The 15204-nt window shown below is 45.9% G+C and overlaps 1 protein-coding gene across 5 annotated transcripts in view; it reads right to left on the reverse strand.

Annotated features, from left to right (window-relative positions):
• TCF20 (transcription factor 20) overlaps positions 1 to 15204 on the reverse strand; it is a 132576-nt gene that overhangs the window by 105386 nt on the left and 11986 nt on the right. For 4 of the 5 annotated variants that reach the window (XM_074826816.1, XM_074826818.1, XM_074826811.1 and 1 more), the window contains exon 2: positions 14307 to 14417. The exons of the other annotated variant lie outside the window; for it this stretch is intronic. The gene's annotated coding sequence lies outside the window, so the exon portion shown is untranslated. The remainder of the gene's footprint in view (positions 1 to 14306; positions 14418 to 15204) is intronic. 5 annotated transcript variants of the gene reach the window in all.

Genomic DNA, 15204 nt, shown 5'->3' on the forward strand with positions numbered 1-15204 from the left:
CCACACACATGGGCTCACGGGTCAGGGATTGGCGCAGAGGAGCAGCAACCAGCTACCTGCCCTCCAATGAGGGAACGAGCGATGTGCTGGAAAGCTCCGGCTTCCTTCATTTTACATCCTCCCATCCCTATCACACTCTTTTCCTCCACTCCTCCAGGGTCTCTGGAGGCAGTGATAAAAACCGCAAACTCTCCCCCCTCCTCTCTCAGCTGGTCTCATTCACGGCTCATGGCAGACCCAGTTTCCTCTGGGGACTCACTAATGAAGACGGCCAACGTTAATCTCTTTCCCCCTCCCTGACGGGTCGATTTATAGTTCCACGGAGAGTCCTGGATTGCAGCCAGAGGGCTTGACACATTCTTCTTGTTCCAAGAGGGAAGGGGGGGAAGAGAGAGGCTTGCGCGCACACACACACACACACACTGAAGACACATACGCACATTTATGATTTGGATTTAGCTGGAAGATGCAGCTGGAAAACCTGTTTACCTGTTCCAAACAGCAGCTGAAGGGAGCAGTAACCAACAGCGCTTTTGTATATATGTGTGTACTCCAAACATCTTTGTGTTTCCATAGCACCTTTCAGCCCAAAGACCCCAAATCACAGGGATCAATCCCTCATCACCAGGATGAAATAAAGCATCAGTTGTGTGCCAGCAGCACTACCTGTGAGTCATTAGGAGAGGAAGCGAATGATAACTTCTCCAGGATAAACGGCAGGGGGAGGGGAAGGGGGAATTTTAGACAGGCAGAAAGTAAAGAACTGGAATCTGGCCAGGACACTGAGGTTATTGTCCCCTCATCTCGTGAGAAGTGCAGTGGGATCTTTAACAATCAATTGATCGAGGCCTCAGCCTTACCTCTCATCCATAAGAGGTTTCAGCGGTAGCGGCAGTTTCTCCAAGAGCAATGCTGGTGCACAGGCTCAGGAGTGGCTCAGAGAGAAATGCACCCCTCTCGTACCCCCCCACCTGCCTTTCTATGGCACTGCGTGGCATTGCCCACACTGGAACTGCTCAGACCTGTCATTTCCATGGCTGCATCTTCAACGGAAACTGGAGAGAAGGAAAGACTCGGGTATCATTTCACCACTGAGCTATAAGGGAGTATCCCTTCCTCCCCACCAGCATTTAATTTTTTTCCCCATCTGACAGTCGCTGCCATAGCCTCACCGCATCCCCTAACTTCACGCTATTTGTTTAGTTCAGTTCCCTGTCCACACACTGGACTCGCCCGCGATGACAGCACGGCTCTGCTAATAGGGTCAGTCAGTGAGCTACTGCTGCAGAGCCGCAGGGGAGCACAAAACACTGGCTTTATTCCTGTAAGACCTATACATTACCTCCTCGCCCCCGCCCCCTCAGGAACCAAGTGGTGGATTTAAAAGGAGCACTGTCAAGTCATTTAGGCCCATTATTTTGCACTAGAAGAAATGGCCTTTACAAAGCTCAATGGAAGCACACTCTCATTCCATCTTTAAGTAATCTTGAAGGTTTCAATTGCAGGGCTGTAAACCACAATGCAAAAAAGCACAGACAAATAGATCGGATCAGATATGAGACTGCCCAGACACAGAGTTCCACTTGCCAAGCTGACTGCAGGGCAAAAATAGAAATGAACACTGCACATAATTATAGTATTTTACATTTCCACTGCACTTTCCATCCTGAAAGATCCCCAAGTGCACACACATGTGCATGCATGTGCATACAGAGAGGCAGGATGTTGGGAAAATTCACTTGCTTGTGAAAGAGACCAAGAAATAGTGGTCCAGTAATAACAGCTTGTACTGAACCAAAGCCTTCATTAACACACACACACAAGCTCATAGAAAATCATTATAATGTGAAACAAGTATAAGCCAAGCCACAGAAATCCGTAGATCAGCAGCTCCAGCACTTCTGCTGCTGCTCAGCGTTTCCCCCAAAACAGAAGATTAGAAACTGATCTTTTATTAGCTCTCGCCCTGTTTCTCAGTGAAGCCCAAGGTGCCAATTCCACTTTGCTACTGCAGGGCAGGGGCAACTCTGCAGCTGTAGATCCCCAGCCTTCCTCTCTCCCACTGTCGAGCGCTTCGCAGCCTGTAAGCACACACATCCTCCAGCCCTGTGGGCTGCAACGGCCCCATTTTGCAGATAGCAGAGCATCTGAACAGGGGAACCAAAGCCAGGACAGTGCCCTAACCACGGTGCTCCTCTTTCCCTCCTGACAAAAGAGCTGGTGTCAGGTACAAAGGCCCGTTCTCTACTTGCGTGCCACCCAAGATGCTCTGAGCAAGGATGAAAAGGGCCAGGAAAAAAGAGCACTGGAAGATAAGCTGGAGCAGAGACGTGACACTGGCAGAAAACTCAGGACGTGACACTCCAGAAACCTCAGGAGGCCGGGAGGCAGGAGAGAAAAGAGCAGGCGCTAGCTCCAGCCTTAGCCTAGGATGCTGGGTCACTCCCTTCTTTCCGACATGTCTGTGGCAAGTCAGTTTTGTCTTCCACATATTAAAATCTCATAGCAGTTTTAAACTCCCATCTGAGCACACAGGCATTTCGATGCTGACTTGTGGCCAAGCATATGAAGAATGGGGGTAGGAAGTTCAAGAGGAGACAGAGAAGGCGGTGGCTCTGAGGGCACTACAAAAACAAACTGGTATGTCAGGAGGAGGGAAGGAAACAGTCTGAGGTTATGAAATGATACAACAGCTGGCTAGATAGAGCTGGGATTTTTTTTTTAATTTTTCAAAATGAAAAACAGGAATCTCACCAACAATACAATGTAATCAAGCGTAGTACGCAACTACCTGTTCAGGGGAGAGCTTCCCTGCTAGTAGCCTTAGCCCTTACACTAGCTTGAGGCTGATACCTGCTTTTGATGCCCCTCACGGAAGAATATGTCCACTCAGCAACACACTGCAGTCATGTTTGAGGCTCAGTAAATGACTGGCACATGCCCCTCTCAGCAGAGATTTTGGGGAAAGAAGATATTTTGTCAAGGACACTGCAGCAACACCCTCCCCTATACTTAGGGAAACAGCCATGGGATTGCTAATGTCCAGAGAGGACTCCAGGTTTTAATAAGGTCACATCTGAAAGAGCCCCAACATAATAAGCTGCATGGAAGTCAATTTATCGACCTCAGCACACAGGGCTAAGTCAGGCCTGCTGGGATTCAAAGTTGTGGTTGCAGGGCGTGTAGGTAATTCATACCTGATGCTTGAGGCCATCCCCTCTGGCTATAAATGGGAGACCAATGAGATTTCTTAAATTTCATTTAGTTTAATAGTCCAGTGCATTATTCAGGAATGCAAGGAAGAGCCTGCTTAAAATAGGATTTTTATTTTGACAATGTCACTTTAACAACAAATAGCTGCTCCGTTCCCTTAGCAGGGAGACAGCAGGTGCTCAGCTGGCTGATTTAGCAGCAGCCACAACCACCACCATGAGCTGCTGGGTGCAGTTCAGAGGCTGCACTACTTCCCCCAGCAGGACTGCAGATTCCCAAGGAGGGGGAAGGGCTAGTGGGAGTGAGGGAAGAGGCGCAGGAGCAAGCTTGGAGTGAAGGATTATTAAATTAACCAACAAACCTCACTGCCACTTCATAGGGACACCCTCATTGGACTCCGATGGGCATCCATGTCAGCTGCCTTCCCCCAGCCTTGTGTGCTCCCCTTCCTGCACTCAGGAATTAAACACCGCTGTCAGGAGACTTCTTTACCCTCCCAGAAATAACATGCCCACTTTTTACCTTCATGAACATCAGCAAGGTACTCGATGATCTTCTGATACCCTCCCCAACGGCTTCCTTTTATGAAATCAAATCAGTGTCTTCAGCTCTGCCTTAGTAAGCAACTAGAAAGCAAGAAAACCATGTTGCACAGCCTTGTGCCTACAGAAAAGCAAGGCTATGGCAATACATCTTAGCAGAGGGGATGGTACAGCAAGTGGCTTGTGGCATGAGACTGCTAGAGATGACCTTAATCTTTAAAATTAAAAACAGATGGGTGCATGTGACTTTGTGGTTTGTTTTTTGTTTGAGTTTGGGGATTTTATTTCAAAAACACACTACATAAAGAACATCAAGACAAAAATTCTGGTCATTTCCCCATCTAGCAATGCAAGTTTTTTCTAGGCTGAACGGCTGATAATTAGCAGACCAAGAAAATGATGTCCTCCTAAACAGTGAGAAACTGAAAGCTGTGATGTTAAAAGGGAACGGGATTTTACTCAGCCCACATCAAATTCCGGCTGGTCTTCACTTGCTCTTGATACTGTCTATAACAAGACTTGCATTTATTCAGTTGTTTTAAGCTGAAGACAGCCAGTAGACTCAAAACTCTCTTACCTACAATTAAAGTATTAAAGCTTACAGAAACATCCATTATACCTCAGCAGCAGTTCTCTAAGCCCCCCAAAAAATTAAAACACAGAGCACACATTACTCTTTCTTGTAGCCTTAGATATATCAGGCTTGAGGATAGTACCATTTTTAAAACCCATCATGGTGGGTGGAGGGGGGGGCGATAAATTGGTACAAGTCCAGTGTAAAACAAACATTCCCTTTGGGTCATCTTTAAAACTAATCTGGACACGACACTAGAAAGCACGCTTAAGGAGACAAACAAAAACCTTCCAATTGTTTTATAAGCATACTATCAGTGGAAGAGGCCCAAGTAAAAATAATACTATATAACTGTATTAGCTGACTGTTATTGTTGGCTACTCAAGCAAAGTAGGGCTTCAACAACCCAGAATTTACAGGACTGGGAGCCTGGTGGGTCTCTGGTTTTGATTTTGTGCCAATTCACATTCACTCATGCTCTTGGATAAGTCATGATGCCGTCAGCAGCTTCAGCCCAGCTGGAAAACTGGGTTAAGAAAGCAGTGGACGCTCACTGAAAACTAGGGCTTGCCTGCACAGGGACACACAGGAGAGGCAAGCTGAAGCACTTTAAGCAGATGGGTAAAATGGCATTAAACCCCTGTGTGGACAGATTTATACAGAGCACAAATGTGTCCCTGATTTGCCTGCTTCACTACTAAACTGATTTTTACTAAATCAGCTGAAAGTTAATTTAAATCTAAATACGGGTATGGTCAGATCAGCCAAGCAATCCAGTCAGTGCGGGCTAACAAGTTGCCGTCCTTTCAGTTAGATATTGCTAACTCACCATATGTGCTTCCAGTCTTCTGTAACGCAAAGAAACTTACAGTATCCTCAGAGAAATCTCCCACAAACTGTTTTTGTGCTACTTAAAAATCAGAGGGGACAATTTGGCTGGGAGTTAGCAATCTGGTACATTGGCAGGGGCAGGCTACAAAGGATGTCCCTAGAGTTGCCAGTCTAGCACTGTTCCTCGGCTCCAAAATTAAATAGATAGTCAAACTTTTAATTTAAAAAAAAAAAAAAAGACGACAGAAATACAGCTTTGACCCTGCTGGGATGCTGCCTCAGGAAAACCCAGAGATGTTGCCGCCGGGAAGGGGCATCCATCTGCAGCAGGCCATTTTCCAGCACCACAGTCACTTGACAGAAACAAGAAGCCAGGCAAGGACTGCTGGCAACTCTCACAAACACTACTCCAGGACTGGGCAGGGACTCAAGAAAACAACTGCCCAACCTCTTCCCAATAGTGACCCCAGCCGTGTACCTGCCTCAAGAGATGCTGGCATGCCTTTATGGCCTGGACAAGAAGATGCCTCTCATATACCAGCTTCCTCACTTGGAGGAGGCCCCCCCAAACCACACAGGCTCAACACTGGGCAGACAGACCTCCTGTGAGTGGACACAGAGAGCTGAGCTTGTTGCTGAACACAGGGAAAATACAGAGCTGGCACAGTAGCTGTTTCCTGAGGAACAACAGGTTGCTGGCACCAGGGAAAAGGTCATTTTAGCATCTACCTGATTTTCTGTCCTTCCCGCCCCAGGGTTACATCACCCTCGATTGATATTTTGTAAGAATGATAGTGCAAAGATGGAAGAGAGATGCCACTGTGCCCCCAACCCTCCTGCATCAGGAGCTGTCTGAGGGTGGGCTCAGTCCGTCGTACCCATCCATACCATAATGCCAACCCATCAACATGTCACCGGGCCATCCTGTCATGGATGTCCTATCTAATCGGCACACACCAGCACCAGGGCTCCTTGCTGCTTGCTCTCTACCCCTCTCACCCGGGCTATGCAGCATTAATTCTTCAGCGGCAGCTCTCACTCTCCTCGTGCGTGTTCCTCCTCACAGCTCCATCAAGCACACCTCTGCTCTGACCCGCTGCCCTGCACTGCTGCCCTGGCCACCGGGCTCCTGACCCCCAGCTGCCCCAGCTCAGCTGCCCCCCAGCCTCGGCAGTGCTCTGCATGCATTTGGAACAGGAAAGCAGCAAAAACCCCCATCACCCCAGGGAGCCAGCTCAGACCACCAGCCTCATCCTGCCTGCAGCTTAACTAACACCTTAAGGCTGGAAGGGGAAAATGCCCAGCACCCCCCTCTCCCCCGCTCCCTACACCTCCCCCTGTAACCCCATCAGCTCCCTCCCCTCTCCAGCTCACCACCATAACTGTAAACCCTTTTGTTTCTCATCAGAAATACAGCAATTATTTCAGAAAAATCTCTCCCCTCAGCACTGGTAGAAATACCACAGTCTGAGACAGTAGCTCTCCTGATGATCGCAGACGGTGGAATATTCCAGAAAAAGAGGAAGATTTGGGGAGGGGGAGGAGGTATCTGGAATCCAATCTTCTTCCTCTCCCTGCCAACCCCCCTCCATCTCTAGCAGATTTCATTTGTATCATCAGGATTTCTGTGAAATTTTCACCCAACCCTCCCTCTCTCCCATTTCAACTCCTGGCTAAGCTCAGTCAAAGGTGCACAGGAATAACACACTGCTCCACTTTTCTCCCAGGCTGGACAAATAAGTCTTCAGCTAGCCACATGCAAGCCATTAAAAATATATTAACATACTCAGCAGGGTCTGTCACTTTTTCTTTTCTTCCCCCCTCCCCTTTTCTTAAACACAGAGAAGGAAGAAATCTTGCCACAGTAACAAGAGGTTTTCATCAAGTCTCATTACTTCAAGCACAGCCGCACACCACAGCCCCCACAGAGAACAGCCTTCGGTTCCCGCTGTCATTAAAGGAACGAAGATCTTAAACAAAAATTAAACCCAGGACAGCATGAAGTTGGGAGCACACAAATGGATAAGGCAGGGAAGGGTGCATGAAAGCCAAGTGGAAGAGCAGGAGCGGAGCCATCAGACAGGGCCCCGCTCAAGTGGCTTGGGAGGGATGGGGCAGGTGAAATGTGTCCTGCAGGGCAGGGGCAGGCATTTTCAGTTTCAAGCCAGCATCCAGAGGTATGTCATATTTCCCAGAAACTTAGTGACACAGCAACGTCCTGGAACATTAATAAGGCTCAGGGTAAAATCAGACCAGCAATTATGATAAGCAAGAAGCTTTTTCTAAGCCTGAGATGTTGCACAACAATGATAGTTTTGCACACTCTTTGACCCACATCCATTTTTACTCCAGGGAGTCCTCAACCCTTCTGAATGGCACCATGGCCCACGCTGGCCGGAGTGGCCACACATTGCATCTTAACCTGCAGCAGCTGCTCTAAGCCTAAAGCAGGTGGCTACTGGTGTTACTAATTTGGGATGAGGGTTTTAAGGGTGGGAGGCAGCAACTCTACATTTAAACAAGGGATTTCTATACCAGGGGGTTGTTAGTCAAAGGGCTATCAAGTCAAAGTGCCCTTAAACTGTAGTTTCTCAAGTATTTCTTTGGGCAAATCTCTGGGTTAAGCAGCTTTCCTCTCCACCCTGGCTACTTTAATCCAGATCAATTCCCTGATCCAGTACAGCGTACAGCAGCACATTCAGCTGCACTGGCACAGCTGAACAAGCAGCTCAGGAGCAGCAGCAGGGGCTGCTGAAAACAACACTTGTAAAACTACACCCTCGGATTCAACAGGCATGGCACTTAGCCCCAGGAGAGCAAGATGCTGCATGCAAACCCCATGAAAACAAAGATGAGGGTAGAGCAGTACTTCATGCATGGCTAACTGGAAAGAGTCAACCTGAGCCAAACAGGACATAAAAAAACAAAAATCTGGTGACAGCGTGGCCATGTTTTATGCACCTCTAGATGAGACATAAGCTTTATTTCTCCCATGGGAATGGGGGGAAACAAAAAGCTCTCCCTTGTGAAGCAGGCAGTACAGTCAGGAAAGGCAGAGCTATGCAGAACAGCCAATGACGGTAAAGCACTGATGAAAGGACCTCTGAGGAGAAAGGAGGAGGATAAGAACCCCACGGCAGGTGAGGAGCAGGAACTGTCGGGGGACACCACAGAAATTCCCTGGCAGAGCAGTGAGAAGCAGAAGGGAGCCAGGACATGACCTGGATGACACATAGGCAGGATGGGGATGTAGAAGGGTCCACCCTGGGCACAGAGAAGAGGAACAGAAGAAACAGTAGGGAAGCTACTTCAGATCTCTGGTGTCACAACCATTCCAGTTGTGAACAGTTTAATGGGTCATTTGAACAATGAACAGTTCATACACCTTCTGGTTCTGGAGTAATTACATCCATTCTTTAAAAAGACATCACATAATGAGGTCTACCAATATCACAGAAGCAGATAGAGTAAGCAAAATGTCTGACTGTACTAGGAACAGACCAGAAAATAGCACTGATTTCATAATAATATGATACAAGTCAAAGATATATTCACCTCTGCAGCACTGAAACCTGCTCTATTCATCCTGCCTTGGAAAGGGAATACAAGGAACTGACGAGGTTCAGCAAGTGGCAACAAAGAGAAGAGACTTGTAAGACAGCAAATGCTTACATGAAGTCCACACATGCAAAACAACAGCTATGTGCTAGTGCAACCAGACTCTAGTGCATACCAAGGCTGTGACACAGTAGCTGCACGCTCTTCTCCCCAGAAAACTCATCCATCCTCTCACAGCCAGCCACCGCGACCTGGCAGTAACTGCCATGGGACAGAGCCATCCTTTGAAGAGATAGCAAGGCAGAGTCATTCCCCACACCTGCCAAACTGGATACACTGCGTGCAGAGTCTTCATTGCGGAGCCTCATGGTTGGTATTTCCACAGTCTTGCAGACAGTTTGGCTGGGTTGCTCTTCCTAGCCGCTTCAACTTAGATGGCACAAACTCTGTCATCTAAAAGAAATTGAGCGCACTGTCTTAAACTGGTTGCAGGAATATACTGGAGTCTTACCCACACTCCCAAGTTTGACAGCAATGTAATTAGGTCAGGGGATAGCTGCGCTGTAACAGATTCCTTGGACTTGGCTCTATCCAAGGTAGAGATGTACACGAATGCTGCTTCAGCTTGTATCTCCTCACTTGCCAGCAGCCTGGATTCTTGAAAACCTACTCCAAGTGACAAGCCTGTCTCAGATCACAACTCAGGCCCTTGATGTTGGCTCCCAGCTCTATACTTCTGCAACGGCCTCCAACAGCAGTGCTAAGGACAGTGGCATTTAAGTCAAGGTACAGCTGCCTGCAGCTGAAACAGGCCCGCAATAAATGCCAGAGGAGTGGGGGGAGGCAGGCTCTAGGCAGCACATGCAAGACAGACACTTGTATTGATGCAGGCTGAGGTCATCCCAGGGACCAGGAGTCTGACACCCACAATTAAAGCATAATCAAGAAATGTTTCCTGACAGTGAAGTCTATTAGGCTGTGGAACAGCCTCCCAAGGGAAGTGGGGAAGCCTCATCCCGCTGTCTCTATAAGGAGTGATGGAGCAGGCAGTAGAGAATCGAGCCCCAGGACTGGTGAGATGACCTGATGGAGCCAGTCCCACAAGACACATTTTTCAGGAGTAACACTGCCTTAAGAAATTCCCTCCACCACTCCTGCGACATCCCCTCCCCAGTTCTGCTAACACTGCTGTTTGGACTAGATCATTGTAGCCTGTGCTGTTTCATATATTTGGAGGGATGGGGCTTTTGACCCACATCAGGTCACTAATGTATTTTACACCATGGTCCTACCAATGGTTCACATAGCCAGTGGGATGACAGTGGTGGTACAGTACAGAATATGAGGTGGGAGGTGAGGAAATAGAATTTCTTAAGCCATGCTATAGGTATCTTTATACTAACTCCATGTGTATGAATTCATGAAAAGAAAGGCAGTAGAGGATGCAACTAGGGTGGACAGCATTAAATAGACCATGATTTAGCATGGTCAGACTTGTGTAATTAGACATGACCTAACACATATTGAAATTATCTTAATTTACAGTAGAGAATCTCACCCTTAGTTCCATATCTGGTATCAAATAAGTTTCTGACATGCTGGGCCAGTACTAACTTAAAGTTTTAGATCTGAAGGACTGTCTCTGTTTTGACTTTATTTAATGTTTAGTTGCCTCCCTTAGACATTTCCTTTTTATATTTTTTGAATGGGGAAAAGATCAGCTTGGTTCTGAACTATGCAGATTGACAGGAATGCATAGTTTTGCCCATTTAAAGCTAGCAGACACTTATCTCCCTTTCGGGGCTTTTTTGTTTGTGTATTTGGGGATGGAGGGAGGGGGGAAGGAGCTGTTAAGAACATCACAAAGTTCAAAATTAATGTCTCAACTTGTAACACACTTCCCCCTCTCCCACAACACTGGTTGCAGAAGCTACCCACGGCTGACACTACTCATGAAGCTCCATATGGTTCTGCTTCCCTTCATTTTCCCTCAGCCTGACAAACTTTGGCACTGCTCAGGTTTTCCTGGTCCTTCGGAAACAGGAGAGATTCCAACAATTCCAGCTTCTCCTTTCTTTGCTTCTACAAAGCTCCCACGATGCCATCTATGAAAAACCTATTGCAATGGCAAAGCATAAAGGCAAATGTGTCTGAACATCACTGGTGCTGTAGAATTTTTCACATTGAGCTTAGTATCGTTAACAATTACTTACACTGCATTAGAGTTGAAGGACCTCAGTAACATCAGGGTCCCTCATGCTCAGCACAACGTACACATACAGCAACAAATGTCTGTGCCCAACAGGCTAGTAAATTTATTTACTAGGTAGAAAGGCTTCAAAATGGAGTGTCATTTTAAAGCACCCATGAGTTGACAACAGTTCGTACAATTATCACAAACCACTCAAAGAAAGCTTCCAGTACACCCAGGAAGTAACCATATATACAGCAAGTACCCTGTTCGCATCATAACTCAGCAAGTGCTTTTTGCAGCTCCCTTCTACACTCAGTCATGAAGGATATAGATCATTACAGCCTCCAGCTATAGAGCTTTAGCTCACAGAGTAGCAGCTCACACTTTTAGCTCTGGAGATCCCCAGTTCAATCTGCTGCATGTCAGCCAAGAGGGCAGCTGTCATATAATTACAGCCACAACTTTGCATGTGAAAAAGTAGGGAGAGTGAACAGAGATCTTATTATAGAATTCTGTTTGCAACCTGCTGAACAGCTCCCTATTTAAAGTAACTTCTTGTAAGGGGGGGGAGGGGGGGGGGGGAAGTCTTCCAACTCAGCTTCCCAATTCTCTCTATTTTGCAGAAGAAATCAGTGCTGCTTTGCAAAAAGTCTTTTATTACAAATGCATGTGTATAGTAGACAAAGCACTCAAGTGCAGAGCCAGGAGTAAGGCTCTAGCCACTTATCAGTCAAAAAAAAAATTTTAAAAATTCTCATTGCTGCAACCAAGACATCTGAAGTCCAACAAGGCATCTTAGTTTCTTTCTGAAGTATAACCATTCACCAGCAGCCAAATCATTTGGCTATGCAATTTAAGTATTAAAATTTAAGGTCAAGAAATCTTAAACTCAGTTACATCTTGTTTTTTCAAACTGTACATACAAGCTCTCAGGGAGACTTAACAAAACAGAGAATCCAGGAGAGTATGTTTGAACTACAAAGGTACAAACCATGGCAAAAAAATCAGTCTCAAATGAAAAGATCTTTTAATAAGTGCAACACAAAACAATTAGACCAAGTTTCTTCTTACCCGCTCATCTTCCTGCAGATCCTTCTGCACACACACATCAATTTCTGAGCCATTTTTTTTTCCAAGGCAAAACATTCAAAAACAGAATTTGAAACAATGTAGTCCAGTTTTAAAGAAACATCAGTTTTCCCCCAATAATTATTCTAGAAATCTGTCTTTCCTCAGTAAAGCTATTTCAGGCTGAAGATACACATTAAATTCTTTGCAGAACGTTCTCCTCTCTGAGACAGTCCCATCCATTCATCCATCCATCCGCACAGAACTCCTGGGTCCCCCTCTGCCTGGGGTGAATCAACCACTTTGGACAACGAGCAACAGATGGGAGCAAACTCTCCAACTTCCTGCAAACTACTTGCCCGCTTGCTAAATACCACTCAAAGCAGACTAATCTGACTCAAACTGTTCAGTACCTGTCCACAAGAACACAGACTCACTGAAACACGTCAACTAGTTCACGCATGCTACGCCAATGGCCCTTCAAACTCCCCAAAATGTAGTGTCGTGCTTCCAACAGGATTTGAAGAAGTACCTAGTAGACAGCCAGGCTGGAAGGTGTTCAGATGATTGCTAAACACCATGTGCAAGCCTGCAAGTTAACTCCAGAATTCACTAATACTTTGTATTTAAACCAGCTGAATTCTCTGATGACATCCTCTCATCAGTCTTGTTTCTAAAGACCCCTTTTTATTTAGCTCAGAGAGTCTTCTGCTCCTCTCCTCAAGCAAGGGTCTACTCAGGAAACACAAACTACCTGACCATCTCGCTCCCTTTAGAAGAGGGTGAGGGAGAGAACCGAGAACATGATGCCCAGTTTTGAAGAAAGCTATGTGCAGTTGCAGCAGCACAGAAACATTTGGGGCTGATTATACACACGCAGCAAAGCCCTGGCTGGGCTCATCCCACAGAAGGGACCCATAAAAGGTTCACCTCTCCCTCACCTACTGCAACCAGGCAAAGCTCACAAACATCTGAACCACACTTGTTGCAGACGTCCAATGAAAGCAGTACAACCCTATGCAGAGATGACTGAAATGAGACACCATTATGCTATTTTCTGGTATTATGTCTGTAAATTTAGCACTGCTAAAAGGTTCCAGATAGACATTCTCTGGAGACAAAAATCCTTTGCCTACCCTGAGAAGATATGCAGAGAGAACAGCAGCAAAACTTATACGTGCTTTTCTCATCTCTCCCAGCCTGCCGAGGCTGAAATGACTGACAAAGGTCCAAAATGAGGGACACACATAAATTATTAATATTGCACTTAGTAGTCTCACTGTTGCTGTGACAGTCTAAAGACTTAACAGAGGCAGGCTCTGCAGGGAAATATTACTTTACTTCAAAATCATTCATTCAGGAAACTTACACAATGAGGAGAAAAGAATCATTCTGCAGCATGCTCTGTCAAACCCCTCAGCTTTAAGACCCTTCATTTCTAAAGCAAAAGCAATTTTAACAAGAACAGGAAATCAACGTGAAGCATAAGGAGCTTCGAATTTCAAGTGAGCAACGCTGGAACAGCATTACTTCCGGACACAAACCCTAACACACATCTTCTCATGCCTGACCTGGAAGGTCCATCCCACTTCTGAGTGCCAGATAAGTGTTTTGTCTCTGCAGCCTCTCTGCTGAAACAGGCAAGTGGCATACCAGCGAGAGGATAATGGGTAGCCATGCACTAGCAAGTGGAAGGGAGCCAAAAAGCCACTTCAGTTTGCCGCTGTGGCTGCAACCTGTGCTTTAAGCCCATGCTAGGCTCTGGATTCACATTCTTCCCGACCTTTTATTTCATTCCAGGTCTCATGCTATACCTGCTGCCACAGTAGCCACATATCCATAAGCAGCAGACAAAGAGATGCAGCTTCCTACTGACCTATTCGCTTCCTCTTCCCTGCTGCAAGGGGAATAGTTTATGCAGGGATATTAAAGTTTTACATTAATTTCTAGAACTGGGACAAGCAACCCAAACCTCGACATTTCTGTAAAAAGTTAAATTATTTTCATCTTTCTTAGTAATCAGAATAGATTTACTTTTCATTTAAAACACAAAATTTCCCTCCCAAAATATCTGAAGTAGTTACTGAAATGTTCTCTTTACCAAAGTCCTGAAAAGCCTCAAGATTATTAATAACATTTTGAATATAAAGAGGCACAACATTGTTCCATACAGTAAAAAAAAAAAAAAAGCAGTCAATTTTTCACACAATAAAGTAATTCATTTTGAAAATTATTACTTTCTACCAAAATGTCTTGCATTTAGAAACCAAAAAAGGTTTCCAATAACTCTAAACACTGATGGGGGCAAAGAAAAAACAGACCCTACCCCCAGCTGGATGGCATTCCTCTCTTTGGGTGCAATGTGGTAACATTTGATTGATGCATCTGATCCATTCCAAAACTCCAGGCGATGTTTTAATCATCAATGGGCAGAATCCTATTAATGTTCAGGAAAAAGAAAAAAAATAGAAAAACAGAGTAGAATATGGACACAGGACACAGAGCACCTGGCATTTGTCTAGAAGATCCAGCTGATTTAGTAAGTCCATAATAATCAACAGATTAAAGACCGAGTTGATGGTAGAAACTCACATCTACCAGTATAAGCCCCTTCCTCCCCTCCACCCTCTTTCTGCCAAGTCAGCTCAACCCAGACTCCCAAACACAACCTGAAACATTAGTCCCATACCAAAGGAAATTAAATAGGAATAGGGAAACAAGTGGGAAGAGATAAGCCAGGGTAAATAGGGATAGCATGAAGAGCCCATTGGCATGCAACCAAGAGCCTGCACAGGCCCTGGCCACGGCAGAAAACAGGAGATCAGGCACGTATGAGGAGATGGCAGGAGAGCAGATGCAAGAAGGTGAAGGTTCAAGTGGTCCCTGAGCTCAGGGGGTAAGAAATGGCAGCAGGCAGAGTACAGAAGTGAGCCCCAGCATGCAGAACAAGCTCAGCCTTCAGAAGCAGCAACACACCAGACAACCCGCTAGCTTAGTGTCTGCTGTGATAGGCATTTTCATTATTGACGGGCATGGTACAAGAAATATAGTGTGAACCTTCCACATTAAACAAGGCTTCCCAGTCCACCCATAAATTTATTTTGCTATCAGCCAAACCCAGATCCACCAATATCAACCACTTTTTCTCTGAAAAAAGCCTCCACTTACAGTCTTGCACTGTACAGTTACCACTGTCTCATTTCAGTGCTGATGAGTACCACAAG

This window comes from Strix aluco, chromosome 5 (assembly GCF_031877795.1).
Source record: "Strix aluco isolate bStrAlu1 chromosome 5, bStrAlu1.hap1, whole genome shotgun sequence".
NCBI classification, from domain to species: domain Eukaryota; kingdom Metazoa; phylum Chordata; class Aves; order Strigiformes; family Strigidae; genus Strix; species Strix aluco.